Source organism: Trifolium pratense, linkage group LG2 (genome assembly GCF_020283565.1).
Source record: "Trifolium pratense cultivar HEN17-A07 linkage group LG2, ARS_RC_1.1, whole genome shotgun sequence".
Lineage (NCBI taxonomy): Eukaryota > Viridiplantae > Streptophyta > Magnoliopsida > Fabales > Fabaceae > Trifolium > Trifolium pratense.
The window spans coordinates 62,382,281-62,406,145 of NC_060060.1; the positions used below are offsets into that span (position 1 = coordinate 62,382,281).

General features: G+C 32.9%; 1 pseudogene; it reads left to right on the forward strand.

The window, feature by feature from the left end:
• The first annotated feature begins 205 nt into the window (after nucleotides 1-205).
• Nucleotides 206-1,661, forward strand: LOC123905178 (annotated as a pseudogene).
• Nucleotides 1,662-23,865: the final 22,204 nt, after the last annotated feature.

A 23,865-nucleotide genomic window follows, 5' to 3' on the forward strand; every position in this document is an offset into this window, starting at 1 on the left:
GTGATATTTTTTTATATAAAAAAAAACAATACAGGGATTAAAACAAAAAAAGCGCATACACACATGAATGAATGTGATATTTAAGCCATTAAAAAATTAATTCAGGACAAAATAGAAAGAATTAAAGACTAAAATAGTTTGTATTTATATTTTTTCCTCCAAGATATTTTTTTTACTAACAATTGTTATATTTATATTTGTAGAAATGGGTCGTGGAAAAGTAACTCTGAAATACATTCAAAATAAGAACGATCGGAAAATATCATTCGGTCAAAGAATGGAGGGATTAACAAAAAAGTTTCTAAATTTTCTAGCAATTTTGGGGTTGAATCTTGCTTAATTGTTCATGATGGTGATGCTACTAGACCAATGACATGGCCACAAGACTCTACAACTGTACAAACCATGCTTAAAAAATATGAGCATCAAAAGTTTGTGACGGCTGCAAAGATATTTGATGTGAGAGACTATTTTGCAAATAAGAAGAATAAAGCTCAAGACGAGATTACTAGAGTGCGCAAACAGATTGCAATGTATAAGTATCCACCTTGGAGTCCATTTTTTAAAGTCATGGGGGAGGAGCAAATCAAAGTCTTTATTGGTATTGTAGATGCTAAGATTAAAGCTTGTAATCAAAGAATTAACATGCTAAAGAATATGCAACAAAGTGAAAATATCTCTCCTCGCATCATGGACGATCAAGAGAAAATTGATGTCGTGCACAACGTTCCTCAAATGCCGCAAAATTTCTTTGCTCCTGTGAAGGCGATTAATGAGATGGTGGATTTAACAAATCATGTTAGGTTGCCTCCTGTTTTGGCAACAAACAAACATGAGGAATGGATTAATCAGCTTTTCAGGTTAGATGATTGGATTAAGGAACTACATAAAAATTATATTAGTGGGATGGTGGACTTCACTAATGATGTTTGTTGGAACAAAATTGATTTAAAAATGTTTGCCCCTAAATCTATTAAGGTTTTGATGATAACAAAGTATTAATAAACAATTGGAAGGACTAAAAATTTAATTTAAGTGTGCAGGACTTAGATTCAATTAAGCTCTGATTAATGATCAGAAGATAAGGACTTCAGAAGTTTGTTAGTGTTCAGAAGATTGTGAGACTCAGAAGTTGTAATCCTCAGACGATGAAGTCTTCAGAACTTCTTAAGGTCTTAACTTCATAAAGCTCTGATGATCTTCTTGAAGTTTGTAAAGATTCTCTTTTGCAAGTCAACTCTTCTACCAATGAAGAAAAGGACCTTTCAAGCCTGATCAGAACAGCTAATCTCCTTTTGTCTGTCCTCTTTTGAGAACGTGGGTCATCAGTAGTGTTAGCTGAATAAGGAAAGTCTTCTCTGCAGTAGTCAAAGTACCTGAAACTCTTTCTCAGTTTTAGATACAACCAAACTGCATCAAGACAGGCTGCTTGAAGACAAAAGATTATCTACTTCAACGGTCTTCTTTGCAACGACTCTTTTCTTGTCATATATATACTAGAAGGATCAGTTGTATTAATAAACAACATTATTAAGGAATTGACAAGCGCTGAACAAACTCTGAATTCTGTATACAAGCTCTGAACCTCTGATCTAGTGTTTTTGCACTTGTAGATTCAAATACTTTGTACTCATTGTATTTGTGCCTTTAGGTTCTCCTAAGAGCAGTTGTATACTTTCATTTACTTTATTATATCTTGTACTTGAGATAACTTAAGCTTGTGTGCTTAAGTGTGAAGTCTTAAGCTTGTGTGCTTGAGCAGTGTTGAGAAGTCTCTTGCTTGTGTGCTTGAGCAGTTGTAATCTTGTGTGATTATAGTGAAATCCCTTGGAAGTGCAAGGGGACTGGACTACTCTCGTTTTGTGAGAGGAACCAGTATAAATTGCTTGTGTGATCTCTCTCTCTCTCTCTTAACTTGTTTTATTGTGTTATTTATCCGCTGTTGTGTAGTTAAGTTAAGAACTTGAAAAAGTTTTAAACTTGACTAAAACACAATTCAACCCCCCCCCCCCTTCTTGTGTTTTCACACCTTCAATTGGTATCTAGAGCTCTGGTCTGTTACTTTCACTTAACAGTGAGACAGTAAAGATCTTGTGAGAACACTATGTCTGGAGGAGACGATAGTAGCACTAGAACAACCGGTGAAGCCGGTGAGGCCAGTGGAGCTGGTGGTGGTCCTAGAAATGCTTTTGGTTTTGACTACTTGAGTAATGAATCACATGAACATAGTGGCAACAGAAAAGCCCCTATATTCAATGGTGATGCATCATTATTTGAGTGGTGGAAGGAAAGATTGTATAGTAATATTACTGCTATTGATCATGAGTTGTGGGATTTGGTTGAGCTGGGAGTAACTTTTGAAAACTTAAATGAACATGGAAGATTGTCCATTGAGCATAGAAAGTTACTCACACCAGCTAACTTAAAAATCTACACTAAGCATCATAGAGTAAAGGACATTGTTGTTGGTGCTATTAGACATGAAGATTATGTCAGAATAGAAAACAAGTCTACTGCTAAATCTATCTTTGATTCGATGTGTGCTACCTATGATGGTAATGAAAAAGTTCAAGAGGCTAAGGCTAGTCTCTTGATAAGGCAATATGAACTATTCACTATGCAACAAGATGAAAGCATTGAGACTATGTTTACAAGGTTTCAAATCCTTGTATCTGGTCTTAAAGCTCTTAAGAGGAGTTATTCCACCTATGATCATGTTCAGAAGATTCTGAGAAGTCTTCCTATTGCTTGGAGACCTAAGGTCACTGCAATAGAAGAAGCTCAAAATCTCAAGACTCTGAGTCTTGAGGCTCTGATAAGCAATCTCAGAAGCCATGAGATGGGTCTGAACGCTGACTCAGAAGCTAAGAAGAAGTCCAAGTCTGTGGCTTTACAGTCAACTAGGACTCCTTCTAAAGCTCTTAAGACTCAGCTTCTTGACATTGAAGAGGAATCTTCTGCAGATGGTCAAGAGGAGGAAATGGGTGAAGATGAATTTGCTTTATTCACCAAGTTTCAGCAATGGAACAGATTTAACAAAAGAAACTTCAGAGGTAACAGCTCCAGAAACTTTGTCAGCAAAATGGATGATCAGAAGAACTGCTTCAACTGTAAGAAGCCAGGACACTTTATTGCTGACTGTCCAGAAATGTCTGCTAAAGACAAAAGCAAAAGATACAGCTCAAAGAAGCAACAATTTAAGAGCAAATTGAAAAAGAGTCTGATGGCTACTTTTGAAGAGCTATCATCTGAGGAAGAAGTTGAGGAAGAAGAAGAGGAAAATCTAGCCCTGATGGCTTCAACTGACTCAGATGCAGACTCAGAGGATGAATCAGAATCAGATTCAGAAGTAACAGATGAGGTATTTTCTGACTGTTCTAAATCTCAACTTATAACTGCACTTAACAAGGTCATTGAGAAACATCTCAGAGTGTTAAGTAAACAAAAAATTTTACAAGAAAAGCTTAACACTCTGACTGAACAAGCAGAACATTTTCAAGGTCTATATCAAGAAACTCTGAATAGAGTGAATGACTTTGAAAAGGGTTGTGCTGTTTGTCACAAACCTATTGATGAGCAGGAAATAGCTCTTCAACAGTTTGTGCATCTCAACCTTGGGAAGAGCAAAGCTGCTAATAGAATTTATAATGTTTTGAGACATAGAGGAGAAGGACTTGGCTATGAATATGGTAGAACGTATTCAAAGCTGAAGACCTCTGCCAAAAAGGTTGGAAAATCTTGGGTTTATTATGTTGTTCCATCCAGTGAAGAGGGAAAGAATCCTGGTATTGTTGAAAACAACAATGATGATCTGAGTGATTTAGAAGCTGACAGCTCAGAGGAACCAAGTTCCTCAGGATCTGGAAAGGAAAGTTCAGAAGATAGAAGTTGTTCAGAACCTGAGAACATTAGTTCAGAAGTTCTGAAAACTTCAAAATCTGAGACTTCAAATTCTGGAACCAAAGGAACTTCAGTACCTGAGGCTAGTCAATCTAAAAGCTCAGAAGTTTTTAAAAGAAAGAATTCAAACTCCAAATCTCAGATGCAGTACAGGACTCAGATTATTTATGATTCTAGAGTCAGTAGATATAATCAATCAGAACATGGGATTGGTAATAAATACAAACCCTGGAATCATAAACAATCCAAATCCTGGAATAATAACAGATCTCAAACAAAGAAAAGATTTCAAAAAGGTTTTTATTCCAAACCAAGATCTTTCTCTAACACTAAACAACATAGTAAGCATTTGTGGACTAACAAGCGTGGACCAAGAAGATGGGTACCAAAAGCTGAAATAATGTACCATTCAGATTTACCAACTAGGAAAGGATATGTCCTACCTAGAGCATGGAAACAAGTCCTATGCAAAGGAAGAAGGGCTTATGTCCTAGACAAATGGCTGACAAGTTCTCAAGTTAACAATCAGAACTTGAAAAATGAAGAGGAAGAATACTGGGATGACTTTATCATTAACTGTGATGAAGAGTTCTACCGCAATGATTAAAGTTGTTTCTCATACAGCCTGCCACTCAAAGAAGTATCATGAATCACTCATGGTATCTGGATAGTGGATGTTCAAGGCATATGACTGGTGACAAACAACTATTTTCTAAGCTGACTATGAAAGAAGGAGGATCTGTTGGCTTTGGAGGTAATCAAAAAGGAAAGATAATAGGTACAGGTACAGTAGGTAATTCTTCCCTATCTATTAATGATGTTTGGTTAGTAGATGGACTCAAACATAACTTATTGAGCATAAGTCAATTTTGCGACAATGGTTATGTAGTTGTCTTTAATAAGGAATCATGTACTGTGTCTAAACAATCTGATAACTCCATTATATTCAAAGGTCTGAGAAAGAACAATGTTTATAAAATTAATCTTTCTGATTTGAATGAACAAAAAGTGGTGTGTCTTTTGACCTTGAGTGAAGAAAAATGGATCTGGCATAAGAGGTTAGGCCATGCTAACTGGAGGTTAATCTCTAAGCTTAGCAAGCTTGACCTTGTCAGAGGTTTACCTAAAATCAAATATCACTCAAACACACTTTGTGGTTCATGTCAAAAAGGAAAAATTACAAAATCTTCTTTTAAACCTAAGAACATTGTCTCTACCTCAAGACCATTGGAACTTCTTCACATTGATCTTTTTGGGCCAGTTCACACTGCCTCTATCAATGGAAAGAAGTATGGATTAGTGATTGTTGATGACTACAGTAGATGGACTTGGGTAAAATTCCTAAGAACAAAAGATGAAGCTTATGATGAGTTTAGCATCTTCTGCAAACAGATTCAAAATGAAAAAGGCTACACTATTTTAAAAGTTAGAAGTGATCATGGTGGAGAATTTGAAAATGAACCTTTTGAAAACTTTTGTGAAAAATATGGCATCTTGCATGAATTCTCTTCTCCTAGAACTCCTCAACAAAATGGGGTTGTAGAAAGGAAGAATAGAACTCTGCAAGAAATGGCCAGAACCATGATGCATGAAACAAATGTAGCAAAGTTTTTATGGGCAGAAGCTGTAAACACAGCATGTTATGTTCAAAATAGAATCTATATCAGATCTAAGTTGAACAAAACTGCTTATGAATTGTTCAAAGGAAGAAAACCTGATATTTCTTATTTTCATCAGTTTGGATGTACCTGTTACATTTTAAATAACAAAGTCCATCTAAAGAAATTTGATGCTAGAGGTTATAAGGGTATCTTTATAGGATATTCTGAACGCTCAAAAGCATACAGACTGTATATTTCTAAAACACACACTGTGGAAGAAACTATGCATGTCAAATTTGATGACAAAGAGCCTGACCAAGTGTCAGAGCTTGTGGAAGGTTTGTCTAGATTTCAGGTATCAGAGGATCAGTATTCAGATATTCCAGACTACTCAGAACATCCATTCTCTGAAGAACCTCTGAATATGACAGTTCCTACAGACTCTGAACAACAAAGAACTGAAGCAACTGCTGAACCTGCTGTTGATGAGTCTGAAGATGATGAGCCCCCAAGAAATACTTTCAAATACAAATCATCACATCCAGAGGAACTGATCTTAGGCAACAAGGATAGTCCAAGGAAGACAAGATCTCAACTAAGAAATGAGGAATCTTTAGTTGGTCTTATCTCAATGATGGAACCTTCAAAGATTGATGAAGCTCTGAAAGATGATGCTTGGATTGTAGCAATGCATGAAGAGCTGAATCAATTTCAAAGGAATGATGTATGGACTCTAGTGCCTAAACCTTCACACAAGAACATTATTGGAACAAAATGGGTATTCAGAAACAAGCTGAATGAACAAGGTGAAGTGGTAAGAAATAAGGCTAGATTGGTCGCACAAGGTTATAGTCAGCAAGAGGGGATTGACTATACTGAAACCTTTGCACCAGTTGCTAGACTTGAAGCAATCAGGTTACTTCTATCTTATGCTGTTAATTATGGAATAACTTTGTATCAGATGGATGTTAAGAGTGCCTTCTTAAATGGTTTTATTTCTGAAGAAGTGTATGTTAAGCAACCTCCTGGTTTTGAAGATATCTCAAATCCAGAACATGTCTTCAAATTGAAGAAATCACTGTATGGTCTGAAACAAGCTCCAAGAGCTTGGTATGATAGACTCAGTAATTTCCTTCTTGAAAAGGGTTTTGAAAAAGGGAAGGTTGACTGCACACTCTTTAGAAAAACAACCAAAGAAGACATTTTAATCATTCAAATTTATGTTGATGATATTATTTTTGGTTCAACTAATGCTTCCTTGTGCAAGAATTTTTCTAAGATAATGCAGGATGAATTTGAAATGAGCATGATGGGAGAATTGAAGTTCTTTCTTGGAATTCAAATCAATCAGAAGAAGGAAGGAACTTATGTTCATCAATCAAAATATACCAAGGAACTTCTGAAGAAATTCAACCTAGATGATTGCAAGATAATGAACACTCCTATGCATCCAACTACCAACATGAGCAAGTCAGAAGAAGAAGGAAAAGTAGATCAAAAGGTCTACAGAGGTATGATTGGTTCCTTACTCTATCTGACAGCCTCTAGACCAGATATTTTATTCAGTGTTTGCTTATGTGCAAGATTCCAGTCAGATCCTAGAGAATCTCATCTTACTGCTGTAAAGAGAATCTTTAGGTATCTGAAAGGAACAACTAATCTTGGACTTCTCTATAAGAAATCCAATGATTATGTGCTAAATGGATTCTGTGATGCTGACTATGCTGGAGATAAAATTGAAAGAAAATCCACAAGTGGCAATTGTCAATTTGTTGGTGAAAACCTTATCTCCTGGGCTAGTAAAAGACAAACTACTATAGCTTTGTCTACAGCAGAAGCAGAATACATTTCAGCAGCTAAGTGTTGCACACAACTACTCTGGCTAAAATATCAGTTAGAAGATTATCAGGTAAGCAGTCACAATATTCCTTTATATTGTGATAACACTGCAGCCATTCATTTATCTAAAAATCCTATCCTACACTCTAGAGCCAAACATATTGAAATCAAACACCATTTTATCAGAGATTATGTTCAGAGAGGCATTATAGATATTAAGTTTGTTGATACTGAAAATCAATGGGCTGATATATTTACTAAAGCTTTATCTGTTGAGAGATTTGATTTTATAAAGAAACATCTGAACATGTTTTCAATCTCTGAATGAAAACTTTTTTTTGGCAATTAAAGTGTAAGAGGTTATGTATATCAGAACTTATGTTTCAGAACATCTGAAACACAAGCTCTGAAGTACTTAACTCTGATAGAGAATTTTAAAAAATCTCAGAGGCTCTGAAATATTTAAGTGGGAAACGTTTAGCATTCGCTGCTGAACAGTTGTCCATTAAAATAGCAGTTACCGAGTAAATTTCTGCACGTGGTCTACGTGTGTCAGGTAGTGGGTGGTTAATGATGATTTTTAGTATTCATATATTTGTCATTAAGCGTAACTTCCCAAATTTGCCATTTTTGTGTTTACTGTACACATTTAAATAAAACTTACACAATACACTTGCACACTTCTCACTCTCACAACCTACACTTTCTTTTCTCTCTAAACCTTCAACCAAAATTTTCTTTCTCTCTCATTAGTTCCTACCCTTACCTAAACTCCATCATGGCTGGTTCTTCGTCTTCTTCAACAACAAAGATTCCTCCGTTCATGTTCAGACATCTTCAGATTGTTGGGAACGAGATGGAATTCCCAGAATCTCAACTGACGTTACTACCTGAGAAGATGATCGATTTTGAAAGTCTAAAGGAAAATGGGTATGATGTGAAGCCGTACTTCTCTGCTCAAGGATGGAATAAGTATTTCGATATGTTGAATGGTCCTATTTATCCAGATCTTTTGAAGAAATTCTGGATGAAAGCAAGAGTCTTTACAAAGGTTGAAGCTAAGCAAGAAGAACTTGCAGCAATCGAAAGAGATCCTAGTCTGAAAGGAAAAACTAGGAAGGAGATGGGTCTTTTGGAGTTCACTGGTACACAGATTAGGTCTAACATCTGTGGTATCAATCTTACCTTCTCTCCAATTCACTTCAATGCTTTGTTGGGTTTGGACAACTCCGGTTTGGTGCTGGATGATTTTGAAAAAGATACAAGATTCAGAGACGAACTTCTGCACAGGATGTGCATTGACATGAAGTTAAAGGGAAAAGTTAAAGGATTGACAGATGAGTGCAGGGTTCTATTCAAGATTATTTTGTCTTCTATCAGTCCAAGAGTTGGTGGTACTGATACTATTTCATGGCCTCATCGTCATTTAATTTACTTTCTTCTGACTGAAAGGAAAGTAAATCTGGGTAAATACTTCTTTGAGAGGATCTGTGAAGCCATCTTCTCAAGCAAGTCTCAGAGGAAAACAACCATTGTTTATCCTAGACTGCTTTCAGATCTTCTCTTCCAAGGTCACATTGTTCAGAATCTAAAGAAGTTCTATCCAGAACTTATGGCTCAGAAGCTCTCGCCAGAAGTTCTGAATGCAAGCTTCTTAACAAAGATGCACTTAATCGACACCAAGCTGGTTCAACCTAAACAAGAGTTTAGAGTTAGTCTGGAAGATCGCCTGTATGTGGATGGATATCCAGTGATCTCTGAAATGGATGCTGAGCACATCATTCAAGATTATCTGAAAGTTCTTAAGGATGAAGGTTATACTGTTGATAGGAGTATGGTTCCAAAGGCTCCAATAAACATGTATAAGCCTAAGAGGAAACCTAAGAGGAAAGCTGATTCTCAGGATGAACAAGTTAAACTAGATCTTCTCGCTCAGAAGAAGGTTAAGGTTGAGCAATCTATGGCTGAACAGAGAACCAAGAGAAAACATGAGGATGTTGCTAACAAGGCTGCTGAAGCATCATCTAAAAAGCCAATCATTATTGAGGAGGACAGCTCATCTTCTGAAACTCAGTCTGATTCAGAAACTGAGTCTGATGAAGAAACTCTGAGTACTAGGATGCATCAGAAACAAGTTCCTGATCCCAAAGGTAAGTCTACTAAGTACATCTTTAATGAAGCTGAAATTGGAATAGGGTTTACCAAACCTCTTAGAACTATTCTTCCCAACATTTCAACTTCTGATAACCCCCTCTCTGAGCTAGAAAAACATCTTAGCCCTGACCCCCTCAATAATCAACCTTTCACTCATGAAACCCACAAATCTTCATCACCTTCTAAACCAAAATCACCTCTACCTCAACCTCAACCACAAAAACAATCACCTGACATTCCACCATCTGAACCTCAACCAGATATTCCCACTGCTGAACAACCCTCTGAACCAACCCCTAAACACAAATCTCCTGAACCATCACCTGAACACATTTATCCTGAATCAACATCTGACATCTCTTCCTCTGAATCAACTCCTGAACCCAATCCTAATCCACGCATTCATACTTGTGCCCCTAACCCTTCAGAAGCAGAAGTTGTTATCATTGACAAACCTACTAATGACCCAACAAAACTCTCTACCTTTCCCAATATCTCACCCTCATCCTCTGACCCTTTTGGTAACCTTTCCAATCAGCTGTATGATGATTTACTTAGGTTATCCCATATTCAGGACAAGTTTTTGGTGTGTCCCTCTGATGTGGATATGGAGGTGTCACTAATCAAGGCTATAATCTGCAAAGCTCTGGATGCAATGGGTGATGAGATCAAGACTGTGATTGGACAACGGGATTTGGATATGGTACATCTGCTGAAGGACAGCTTAGCAAGAGCTAGTTTGAAACGACTGACTGAGTTTAACCATGTAGAGCATGAGCGTGCTAAGCTTGCTGCTATTGCTGCTACTGCAAGGCATATGTCTGTTTTTAAGGAATGCTGGGTGGATTCCAAGCTGTTTAAGAGCCTTGAGGATCAAAGAATTGAGAATGAACGTCTGGCTGAAGCTGCTGCAAGACTTGCTGAAGAAATCCCTGAGATGAACCAAGAGGATGATCAAGATGCTGATATTCTGATGATTGATTATCCAGAGGATGGTGAACCCTCCTCTGATAAAGGCAAGGCACCTTTGGTTGAAGAACAGGCACCTTTGGTTGTAGATCAGCTGCAGATTTTTCAAGAAGCTCTGAGGGAACAACAAGAAGGTTTGGAAAGGCAAAGGACGGCTCACCTCAATTTGGAATCTAAAGTGGATGGTCTAGTTTCCAACGTGGGGTCTCTGAATGACAAATTTGACCAGCTCTTAGCCTTTCTTAAGAAACCTTCGGATTCTTTGCACTTTTTGTCTGTCTTGATATTTATCTTCTGAACCTGATATTCATATTTTCTTTACTTTATTATTATTGTCTGAACAATTTTTATTTTGGATTTTAACTTAGTTATGTGGTTTGTTATTTTTATGTGCTAATTTTTCTTTACCAGAACATAAGAACACAAGATGAATTTAAAAGAAAACTTTATTAATGATCTAACGATGTTGAGTACATTGGCTAAAAGAAAAAGACAACCTAATCCTAGTCAGATGGATAAACCTCAGAAGAAATCTCAGATTTCTCCTCAGCATCCTCTGATGAAATTTCTATGGGATCTGGGTTCTGCTCTTCTTCTTCTTCTTGTTCTTCTTCTGGAACATAGCCAGCCAAGAACTCAACATAGTCAGCATCATCTTCAGCTTCAGAATCTGATGAAATGATTATTATCTCAGCATCTTGTGGTTTCTTATCATCTTCTTTATCTTTCACATCTTTTTCGCGTTTTTCTTCTTCTTTCTTTCTCCGAACCTCTGCAATACATGAACTAAATCTTCTCATTCTTCTTGATTTTTCTTGATACTTTTTATTGTTTTTGTGTGAAGAATGCATGTTAACTCGTTCACCTTTTATAAACCCTTTAGCGCATTGTTTTTGTTTTTGAAATAAATTCACCTTTGTAACAACCACTCTTCTTCTTTGACTGTCTTGGTTATCTAAATTTTTTTACTTTTTGATAATGACAAAAGGGGGAGTAGTTACGCATTAATTGATAAGTGATAAGTTTCAAAGTTGAAACCACGCTCACGCTTTTATCTCGCTTTTATCCGTTAAGTTAAAAGTTGTTACTTTTAAGTTGTTTTACGTATTTCAATGTGGAGACTAAGTTAGTTGAAACTGAAATAAATTTCATAAGTAAGGATAAGTTAAGAGTGCAATTTTAACTTAGCCTTATGAGACTTAGGGGGAGAGCTTGCAAACCTCTCACTCTGAAGAAAGATATGAAATTTATTTTATTCCAAATTATCTTAATCTTATACTAAATTAAAATATCATGGATAAAAATTAAAGCTTAGGCTTTAAGGAGTATCAATCTTAGGGGGAGCTTGCAAACCTCACAAACCTAAGAGAAACATGATAAGTTAATTTAACAACAATTGTCAATTAATACTTATGTTTGTCATCATCAAAAAGGGGGAGATTGTTGGAACAAAATTGATTTAAAAATGTTTGCCCCTAAATCTATTAAGGTTTTGATGATAACAAAGTATCAATAAACAATTGGAAGGACTAAAAATTTAATTTAAGTGTGCAGGACTTAGATTCAATTAAGCTCTGATTAATGATCAGAAGATAAGGACTTCAGAAGTTTGTTAGTGTTCAGAAGATTGTGAGACTCAGAAGTTGTAATCCTCAGTCGATGAAGTCTTCAGAACTTCTTAAGGTCTTAACTTCATCAAGCTCTGATGATCTTCTTGAAGTTTGTAAAGATTCTCTTTTGCAAGTCAACTCTTCTACCAATGAAGAAAAGGACCTTTCAAGCCTGATCAGAACAGCTAATCTCCTTTTGTTTGTCCTCTTTTGAGAACGTGGGTCATCAGTAGTGTTAGCTGAATAAGGAAAGTCTTCTCTGCAGTAGTCAAAGTACCTGAAACTCTTTCTCAGTTTTAGATACAACCAAACTGCATCAAGACAGGCTGCTTGAAGACAAAAGATTATCTACTTCAACGGTCTTCTTTGCAACGACTCTTTTCTTGTCATATATATACTAGAAGGATCAGTTGTATTAATAAACAACATTATTAAGGAATTGACAAGCGCTGAACAAACTCTGAATTCTGTATACAAGCTCTGAACCTCTGATCTAGTGTTTTTGCACTTGTAGATTCAAATACTTTGTACTCATTGTATTTGTGCCTTTAGGTTCTCCTAAGAGCAGTTGTATACTTTCATTTACTTTATTATATCTTGTACTTGAGATAACTTAAGCTTGTGTGCTTAAGTGTGAAGTCTTAAGCTTGTGTGCTTGAGCAGTGTTGAGAAGTCTCTTGCTTGTGTGCTTGAGCAGTTGTAATCTTGTGTGATTATAGTGAAATCCCTTGGAAGTGCAAGGGGACTGGACTACTCTCGTTTTGTGAGAGGAACCAGTATAAATTGCTTGTGTGATCTCTCTCTCTCTCTCTCTTAACTTGTTTTATTGTGTTATTTATCCGCTGCTGTGTAGTTAAGTTAAGAACTTGAAAAAGTTTTAAACTTGACTAAAACACAATTCAACCCCCCCCCCCCCCCCCCCCTTCTTGTGTTTTCACACCTTCAATGTTTATGTGCAACAAGGTGAAATTAGTTTCATGCTAAACACTGCTCAGGCGAATGTTATCTCGTCACATTCAAGCCAACAAGATGTCATGCATAACATTCCTAAAAAGCAACATATTGATGAACTTGCTGCGTTGGAAGATTTTCTAATGGCTGAACCTGAGCAAGAATGTGATCCTCAACTTTGTGGTAAAGTACTTTTAGAGTTGAATGACCTTATGGGTGAACCCGAGGATTGTTATACTAAACTCGATGTGCCACTTGTTTCGTCAACAAACCAACTTGATGTCATGCATAACATTCCTAAAAAGCAACATATTTCTGATGATCCTATAAAGCAACTTAATAATGTCATTAATGTTGATGTGCCTCATGTTTCTTCAACAAAACAAATTGATGAACTTGCTGTGTTGGAAGATTTTCTAATGGCTGATCCTGAGCAAGAATGTGATCCTCAACTTTGTGGTAAAGTACTTTTAGAGTTGAATGACCTTCTAGGTGAACCCGAGGATTGTGATACTAAACTCGATATGCCATTTGTTTCGTCAACAACCCAACTTGGTGGAGTTTTGGAGTTGGATAATCTAGTGGGCGAGGACGCCAAGCCTAATGACGGGGATACTGAAGTTGTAGATTTTGAAGATAATGCGAATTGGGTTAGTCAACCTGACGTGTTTGGGAAGCAAGGCCTTTCTTTGTTGTCCAAGAATCAACAACATTGAAACAATGAGAGTTAGACAACATTGAGTGAACTTGTTTTGATTTTATTGATTATTTTGATCTAGTTTGACAACATTGAGTGTAAGAATGTTTTAGATACTCATTTACTTTTGAGCATTTTTTTTTCTTTCTATCAAGGAGATGCTAACAAACTCTACTAGTCCTCAATATTGATAAATCAAAGTAGTAAGCAAAAATATGACTTTAATCAAAGGTTTTTGTGCAACTTTTGGATTTTACTATTAAGATGAAAAAAATTGTGTGCAATTTTTGTCCTTCTCAATTGTGTGCAATGTATGTTTCAAATTTAGATGAATTATTTGATGCCCTTCCTGTTGAACTTGGATCTCAAATTCATGTTATAGTTCAACAATGTGAACAAAACCACTAAAGGTTTCTTGAATGAACCACTAAAGGTATGCATTTGCAAATTCAAGTCACAGAACACTTAGTTGGAGGCAGAGTTCTTAAAAATTATCACATAATCGAAAAATCTTAACAGAAGCTGTACATCAATGTTTTTTATGGGAAAGGAAAAATTAAGAATTAAGTAATACCGAACACGTCACAAAAAAATGAGCTCAAACGTTATAGGGGGCAAAATTTTGAGTTATCAAACTAATCTTTTATGCTAACACTAAGGTAGTTTGAAGGAGTGACATTTAAAACTTGTGTGGAACATTTGAGCTATTTTTTTTTTACGTGTTCGGTATTAAGTTCTTCCTCCGTTCCAAAAAATAAGTTGATTTCAGACGTTTTTGGCAATGTTTGTTCAAATTTTCTCATCAAGAAATAAAATTTATGAACTTCAAATCCTAATTTGTGTCAAATCTAATGAAAAATCTTACTTTTAACAATATCTCAACCATTTATTTTAAGAACATTCAAATTAGTGTTTATTGAATAAACTGTGATTATGCAATGGTATATAAACAGTGTAGTTACATAGTAGTTTCATTTTATATAGCTTGTGAAATTTCAAAATGATTTCACGCCGCAACAGCCGCATTGCGCATTGCAGCAACCACAATGACCGCATTCGCAACAACCGCAACCATTACAACCGCAATTTAAAACCTTGCTTCCAACTACCTTCCTACATGAAACCAGATTGATATTTTTTTATATAATAATGTATTTGATGTTATTATATTTGGTTTCTATTTTATGTGATGTTATTAGATTTGTTTCCTATTTTCATGTGTAGATCTTTTCAGCATAAAAAATTATATACTCCTCCATTTTTTTAAGAGTTTTTTTAGAATATTAACACTAAATTAACCAAGTGTATTTTTGCGCATTATCTTTTTATTATATCATAATTTTAATCCACTAATAAATTCATATTTTTTTGCACACACTTTCTCTTTCAAATAAATTTAATATATTATGTACAAAAAAATATGTTATGTACCAAAAAAAAAAATTTTAAAAAAAATAGTTTTCCAAATATATAACATCAATTAGTTTTATTGAAAAATATAAGAGTAATTGATAATGAGTATAATTGACAAATCGTACCCTTAAAATACAAAAATGACAATTAAATAGGAACGCTAAATTCGACATCAAAAGACACTAAAAAACCGGAGGAATTATAAAATTACTTTTTTTTTTAATCAAGAAAGATAGATATATAAAGCTTCAGATATATAAAATTACATTTTAGTGTAAAAGATATTACTCCCTCTGTTTCTTTTCAAGTGTCTGTTTAGAATAGTGACACAAAATTAAAAAAGTGTATTTTTGCACATTATCTTACTATTATACCCTAATTTTAATCCACCAATAAATTGCTATTTTTTTGCACACACTTTCATTTTCCAATAAATTGAATATATATTATGTAAAAAAAAATTTAATATGTTATGTACCAAAAAATACCTTTAGTTTTCCAAATATATAACATTAATTAGTTTTATTAAAAAAATAAGAGTAATCGACAAAGAGTACAATTGACAAATCGTAACCTTAAAACACCAAATGAACAGTTAAATAAGAACGTTAAATCCGACCTTTTTTGGACACTTCAAAAAAAACGGAGGAAGTATTAATATTAATAAGGACAAATTAAATAACTTGGTTGTGATTACTATAAATATATTGTTTAGTAAATTAGATATCAATATAAAATATTAAAATTAAACTATATGCTTATCCTTTAAACTTTGAAGTAAAATCTTTTAACATGTTCTTGACCAAAAAAATAAAAAATCTTTTAACATGTTTCGAATTAGAAAAAAGAAATCTTATAGGACAAATAAAATAATTTAAATTTTGGTTGAAAGATATATAAAATCAATCAAAGATTATGTAGTAATTTTTTTTTCCCGATAGTAATAGATTAAGCTGTGATTTTTTTAATGACATTACGTAGTGATAAGCATCTTATTTCGACTGTAACAAAATTTGTGTAGTAATCTTGAAAGATCCAACACCTATAAATCCAGTCTTAAAAAAAAAAAAAAAACCTATAAATCCATGTCTTGTTAACTAATTCTAACATTATAATCATTCTGTTCATTTTTATTTATCATTTTAGAAAAAAAGAAAAAATTAAATTAAGAAAGTGTGTTTTTGCTTTCTATTATACCCTAATTTTAATCCACCAATAAATTAGTTTTTTTTTCACATGTTTTCTCTTTCTAATAAATTTAATATATTATGTAAACAAAAAAAAAACCAAATTTAATATGTTATGTACCAAAATAAAAATTTTAAAAAAATCTTTACTTTTCCAAATATCTATCAGTTTTATTGAAAGGATACTGTAATAGACAAAATATTCCGTATGATCCTTTTTTTTTCCTAATATACTCCGTATAATCTTAAATTGACAAAACGACAAATAAAAAGCAACGAGGGAATATTAATTTTGTGAACTCTTGCATTATACCTTCTGTCTTGTCAGACCTTTTTGCGGCTCTTTTTGCTTCATTCTTGCATTACAATTAAAAACAGAGCATATCACAAATTTTGAGAGAGATCAACCACATTGAAAGGTAAAAACTAAAAACCCTTGATACAATTAATTTCGTACTTTTTTATAACTGATTGTTTTATGTTTTTGTGTTTGTCTTGTTTGAATCACTTGTTTCTTCTTCTCTTCATTTGGCAAGTTCTTTTTTATTTTTAAAATTTTTGTACATATATTGTGCAAATAAAGAAATAAGTTAAACCAACTCATAGAGTGTAATTGGTTAGGAAAAAAATTTATAGCACGAATTGTTGAAGAAAATTCGAATTCAATTTCTTAAAAAAATAATTGTTTGTGCACTTAAGATAGTTTTTATATTTATTTGTTTCACTAGAATAATATTTTGGATTTATTATAGATATAATAATATATAACCGACATATATTAAGTGTGAGTCCTACGTTGGATAGAAGAGTATAGGTTACCACATAATTGAAATTACTCATAAATTTAATGTATTAAGATTTTAGAGAAAGAGGTGGTGTTAAAGCCACTTGTGTTGATTCGGCCCAATGAATCTCACCTTCCTATATCCAATAATAACTTCCACAATCAAAGATGTAATAGTCATAGCCCACTTAGGGTTGCCCTAGTAATAGTTAGGTTCAATTCCTCATGGTGTTAATTTTAGTGGACTAGTCCATATATATTAAAAAAAAACTCTGATTTTAAATGGGTGTCCACAAATGGGCGTGAGATTGATCATTGGGTTGGATACCAAATTTTCAAAATAAAATAAAACTTTACTTTTTTTACCCATCAAATTAAATCCCTTTTTTTTTTTACTATTGCAAAAATAAAAGTAAATCTTTTAGTACTTACACAATCAAAGATCTCGTATTTATTGTAAACAAAAAAAAGATTTCGTATTTATGCAATTAGAAGATCGTAACCCACATTATAAATTAATCCAATTGATACTTTCATTACAACAACATCGCATTACCTATAGCTAGTGTGAGCTTATAAAAAAAAACCTATAGCTATTGTGAGAGGTCAACAACACTGTGATTGGTAAGAAAAACCCCGTTATATACAACCTTCATATTATTTATACATTTACATAGTTAAATGCTTTTTCTTAGTTATTGCATTTGATTCTTTTATGTTCTTGTGCAAATCTTGTTGATTTACATCCCTACCGGTTGCGTTTGTAGCTAATTAACTACCAATTAGCTATAAACGCAGTCGTTTTTTAACTGGAGGGATGAAAATCAACAAGATTTGCACATTCAGTGATATTTTTTTATATAAAAAAAAAACAATACAGGGACTAAAACAAAAAAAGCGCGTACACACATGAATGAATGTGATATTTAAGCCATTAAAAAATTAATTCAGGACAACATAGAAAGAATTAAAGACTAAAATAGTTTGTATTTATATTTTTTCCTCCAAGATATTTTTTTTACTAACAATTGTTATATTTATATTTGTAGAAATGGGTCGTGGAAAAGTAACTCTGAAATACATTCAAAATAAGAACGATCGGAAAATATCATTCGGTCAGAGAATGGAGGGATTAACAAAGAAAGTTTCTAAATTTTCTAGCAATTTTGGGGTTGAATCTTGCTTAATTGTTCATGATGGTGATGCTACTAGACCAATGACATGGCCACAAGACTCTACAACTGTACAAACCATGCTTAAAAAATATGAGCATCAAAAGTTTGTGACGGCTGCAAAGATATTTGATGTGAGAGACTATTTTGCAAATAAGAAGAATAAAGCTCAAGACGAGATTACTAGAGTGCGCAAACAGATTGCAATGTATAAGTATCCACCTTGGAGTCCATTTTTTAAAGTCATGGGGGAGGAGCAAATCAAAGTCTTTATTGGTATTGTAGATGCTAAGATTAAAGCTTGTAATCAAAGAATTAACATACTAAAGAATATGCAACAAAGTGAAAATATCTCTGCTCGCATCATGGACGATCAAGAGAAAATTGATGTCGTGCACAACGTTCCTCAAATGCCGCAAAATTTCTTTGCTCCTGTGAAGGCGATTAATGAGATGGTGGATTTAACAAATCATGTTAGGTTGCCTCCTGTTTTGGCAACAAACAAACATGAGGAATGGATTAATCAGCTTTTCAGGTTAGATGATTGGATTAAGGAACTAAATAAAAATTATATTAGTGGGATGGTGGACTTCACTAATGATGTTTATGTGCAACAAGGTGAAATTAGTTTCATGCTAAACACTGCTCAGGCGAATGTTATCTCGTCACATTCAAGCCAACAAGATGTCATGCATAACATTCCTAAAAAGCAACATATTGATGAACTTGCTGCGTTGGAAGATTTTCTAATGGCTGAACCTGAGCAAGAATGTGATCCTCAACTTTGTGGTAAAGTACTTTTAGAGTTGAATGACCTTATGGGTGAACCCGAGGATTGTGATACTAAACTCGATGTGCCACTTGTTTCGTCAACAAACCAACTTGATGTCATGCATAACATTCCTAAAAAGCAACATATTTCTGATGATCCTATAAAGCAACTTAATAATGTCATTAATGTTGATGTGCCTCATGTTTCTTCAACAAAACAAATTGATGAACTTGCTGCGTTGGAAGATTTTCTAATGGCTGAACCTGAGCAAGAATGTGATCCTCAACTTTGTGGTAAAGTACTTTTAGAGTTGAATGACCTTCTGGGTGAACCCGAGGATTGTGATACTAAACTCGATGTGCCATTTGTTTCGTCAACAACCCAACTTGGTGGAGTTTTGGAGTTGGATAATCTAGTGGCCGAGGACGCCAAGCCTAATGACGGGGATACTGAAGTTGTAGATTTTGAAGATAATGCGAATTGGGTTGGTCAACCTGACGTGTTTGGGAAGCAAGGCCTTTCTTTGTTGTCCAAGAATCAACAACATTGAAACAATGAGAGTTAGACAACATTGAGTGAACTTGTTTTGATTTTATTGATTATTTTGATCTAGTTTGACAACATTGAGTGTAAGAATGTTTTAGATACTCATTTACTTTTGAGCATTTTTTTTTCTTTCTATCAAGGAGATGCTAACAAACTCTACTAGTCCTCAATATTGATAAATCAAAGTAGTAAGCAAAAATATGACTTTAATCAAAGGTTTTTGTGCAACTTTTGGATTTTACTATTAAGATGAAATAAATTGTGTGCAATTTTTGTCCTTCTCAATTGTGTGCAATGTATGTTTCAAATTTAGATGAATTATTTGATGCCCTTCCTGTTGAACTTGGATCTCAAATTCATGTTATAGTTCAACAATGTGAACAAAACCACTAAAGGTTTCTTGAATGAACCACTAAAGGTATGCATTTGCAAATTCAAGTCACAGAACACTTAGTTGGAGGCAGAGTTCTTAAAAATTATCACATAATCAAAAAATCTTAACAGAAGCTGTACATCAATGTTTTTTATGGGAAAGGAAAAATTAAGAATTAAGTAATACCGAACACGTCACAAAAAAATGAGCTCAAACGTTATAGGGGGCAAAATTTTGAGTTATCAAACTAATCTTTTATGCTAACACTAAGGTAGTTTGAAGGAGTGACATTTAAAACTTGTGTGGAACATTTGAGCTATTTTTTTTTTACGTGTTCGGTATTAAGTTCTTCCTCCGTTCCAAAAAATAAGTTGATTTCAGACGTTTTTGGCAATGTTTGTTCAAATTTTCTCATCAAGAAATAAAATTTATGAACTTCAAATCCTAATTTGTGTCAAATCTAATGAAAAATCTTACTTTTAACAATATCTCAACCATTTATTTTAAGAACATTCAAATTAGTGTTTATTGAATAAACTGTGATTATGCAATGGTATATAAACAGTGTAGTTACATAGTAGTTTCATTTTATATAGCTTGTGAAATTTGAAAATGATTTCACGCCGCAACAGCCGCATTGCGCATTGCAGCAACCACAATGACCGCATTCGCAACAACCGCAACCATTACAACCGCAATTTAAAACCTTGCTTCCAACTACCTTCCTACATGAAACCAGATTGATATTTTTTTATATAATAATGTATTTGATGTTATTATATTTGGTTTCTATTTTATGTGATGTTATTAGATTTGTTTCCTATTTTCATGTGTAGATCTTTTCAGCATAAAAAATTATATACTCCTCCATTTTTTTAAGAGTTTTTTTAGAATATTAACACTAAATTAACCAAGTGTATTTTTGCGCATTATCTTTTTATTATATCATAATTTTAATCCACTAATAAATTCATATTTTTTTGCACACACTTTCTCTTTCAAATAAATTTAATATATTATGTACAAAAAAATATGTTATGTACCAAAAAAAAAATTTTTTAAAAAAATAGTTTTCCAAATATATAACATCAATTAGTTTTATTGAAAAATATAAGAGTAATTGATAATGAGTATAATTGACAAATCGTACCCTTAAAATACAAAAATGACAATTAAATAGGAACGCAAAATTCGACATCAAAAGACACTAAAAAAACGGAGGAATTATAAAATTACTTTTTTTTTTTAATCAAGAAAGATAGATATATAAAGCTTCAGATATATAAAATTACATTTTAGTGTAAAAGATATTACTCCCTCTGTTTCTTTTCAAGTGTCTGTTTAGAATAGTGACACAAAATAAAAAAAGTGTATTTTTGCACATTATCTTACTATTATACCATAATTTTAATCCACCAATAAATTGCTATTTTTTTGCACACACTTTCATTTTCCAATAAATTGAATATATATTATGTAAAAAAAAATTTAATATGTTATGTACCAAAAAAAACCTTTAGTTTTCCAAATATATAACATTAATTAGTTTTATTAAAAAAATAAGAGTAATTGACAAAGAGTACAATTGACAAATCGTAACCTTAAAACACCAAATGAACAGTTAAATAAGAACGTTAAATCCGACCTTTTTTGGACACTTCAAAAAAAACGGAGGAAGTATTAATATTAATAAGGACAAATTAAATAACTTGGTTGTGATTACTATAAATATATTGTTTAGTAAATTAGATATCAATATAAAATATTAAAATTAAACTATATGCTTATCCTTTAAACTTTGAAGTAAAATCTTTTTTACGTAGTAATTTTTTTTTTCCGATAGTAATAGATTAAGCTGTGATTTTTTTAATGACATTACGTAGTGATAAGCATCTTATTTCGACCGTAACAAAATTTGTGTAGTAATCTTGAAAGATCCAACACCTATAAATCCAGTCTTAAAAAAAAAAACCTATAAATCCATTTCTTGTTAACTAATTCTAACATTATAATCCTTCTGTTCATTTTTATTTATCATTTTAGAAAAAAAGAAAAAATTAAATTAAGAAAGTGTGTTTTTGCTTTCTATTATACCCTAATTTTAATCCACCAATAAATTAGTTTTTTTTTTTTCACATGTTTTCTCTTTCCAATAAATTTAATATATTATGTAAAAAAAAAAAAAAACCAAATTTAATATGTTATGTACCAAAATAAAAATTTTAAAAAAATCTTTACTTTTTCAAATATCTATCAGTTTTATTGAAAGGATACTGTAATAGACAAAATATTCGGTATGATCTTTTTTTTTTCCTAACATACTCCGTATAATCTTAAATTGACAAAACGACAAATAAAAAGCAACGAGGGAATATTAATTTTGTGAACTCTTGCATTATACCTTCTGTCTTGTCAGACCTTTTTGCGGCTCTTTTTGCTTCATTCTTGCATTACAATTAAAAACAGAGCATATCACAAATTTTGAGAGAGATCAACCACATTGAAAGGTAAAAACTAAAAACCCTTGATACAATTAATTTCGTACTTTTTTATAACTGATTGTTTTATGTTTTTGTGTTTGTCTTGTTTGAATCACTTGTTTCTTCTTCTCTTCATTTGGCAAGTTCTTTTTTATTTTTAAAATTTTTGTACATATATTGTGCAAATAAAGAAATAAGTTAAACCAACTCATAGAGTTTAATTGGTTAGGAAAAAAATTTATAGCACGAATTGTTGAAGAAAATTCGAATTCAATTTCTTAAAAAAATAATTGTTTGTGCACTTAAGATAGTTTTTATATTTATTTGTTTCACTAGAATAATATTTTGGATTTATTATAGATATAATAATATATAACCGACATATATTAAGTTCGAGTCCTACGTTGGATAGAAGAGTATAGGTTACCATATAATTGAAATTACTCATAAATTTAATGTATTAAGATTTTAGAGAAAGAGGTGGTGTTAAAGCCAATTGCGTTGATTCGACCCAATGAATCTCACCTTCCTATATCCAATACTAACTTCCACAATCAAAGATGTAATAGTCATAGCCCACTTAGGGTTGCCCTAGTAATAGTTAGGTTCAATTCCTCATGGTGTTAATTTTAGTGGACTAGTCCATATATATTAAAAAAAAACTCTGATTTTAAATGGGTGTCCACAAATGGGCGTGAGATTGATCATTGGGTTGGATACCAAATTTTCAAAATAAAATAAAACTTTACTTTTTTTACCCATCAAATTAAATCCCTTTTTTTTTTACTATTGCAAAAATAAAAGTAAATCTTTTAGTACTTACACAATCAAAGATCTCGTATTTATTGTAAACAAAAAAAAAGATTTCGTATTTATGCAATTAGAAGATCGTAACCCACATTATAAATTAATCCAATTGATACTTTCATTACAACAACATCGCATTACCTATAGCTAGTGTGAGCTTATAAAAAAAAACCTATAGCTATTGTGAGAGGTCAACAACACTGTGATTGGTAAGAAAAACCCCGTTATATACAACCTTCATATTATTTATACATTTACATAGTTAACTGCTTTTTCTTTGTTATTGCATTTGATTCTTTTATGTTCTTGTGTTTGATGTTGTTTGAAACCTTTACATTCATACTTTTGTCTCTGTTTATTGTAGCTGTTAATAATGTTAAAGTGATTTTGTGAAAATAAGCTCTTGTGGGCCTATAATAATGTTAAGGCTTAAATATGACATTCTTTCCTGCATGTACGCGCTTTTTTGATTTTAGTTTCTGTATTGTTTTTTTTTAAAACGTCCATGAATGTGCAAATCTTGTTGATTTCCATCCCTACCGGTTGCGTTTGTAGCTAATTAACTACCAATTAGCTATAAACGCAGTCGTTTTTTAACTGGAGGGATGAA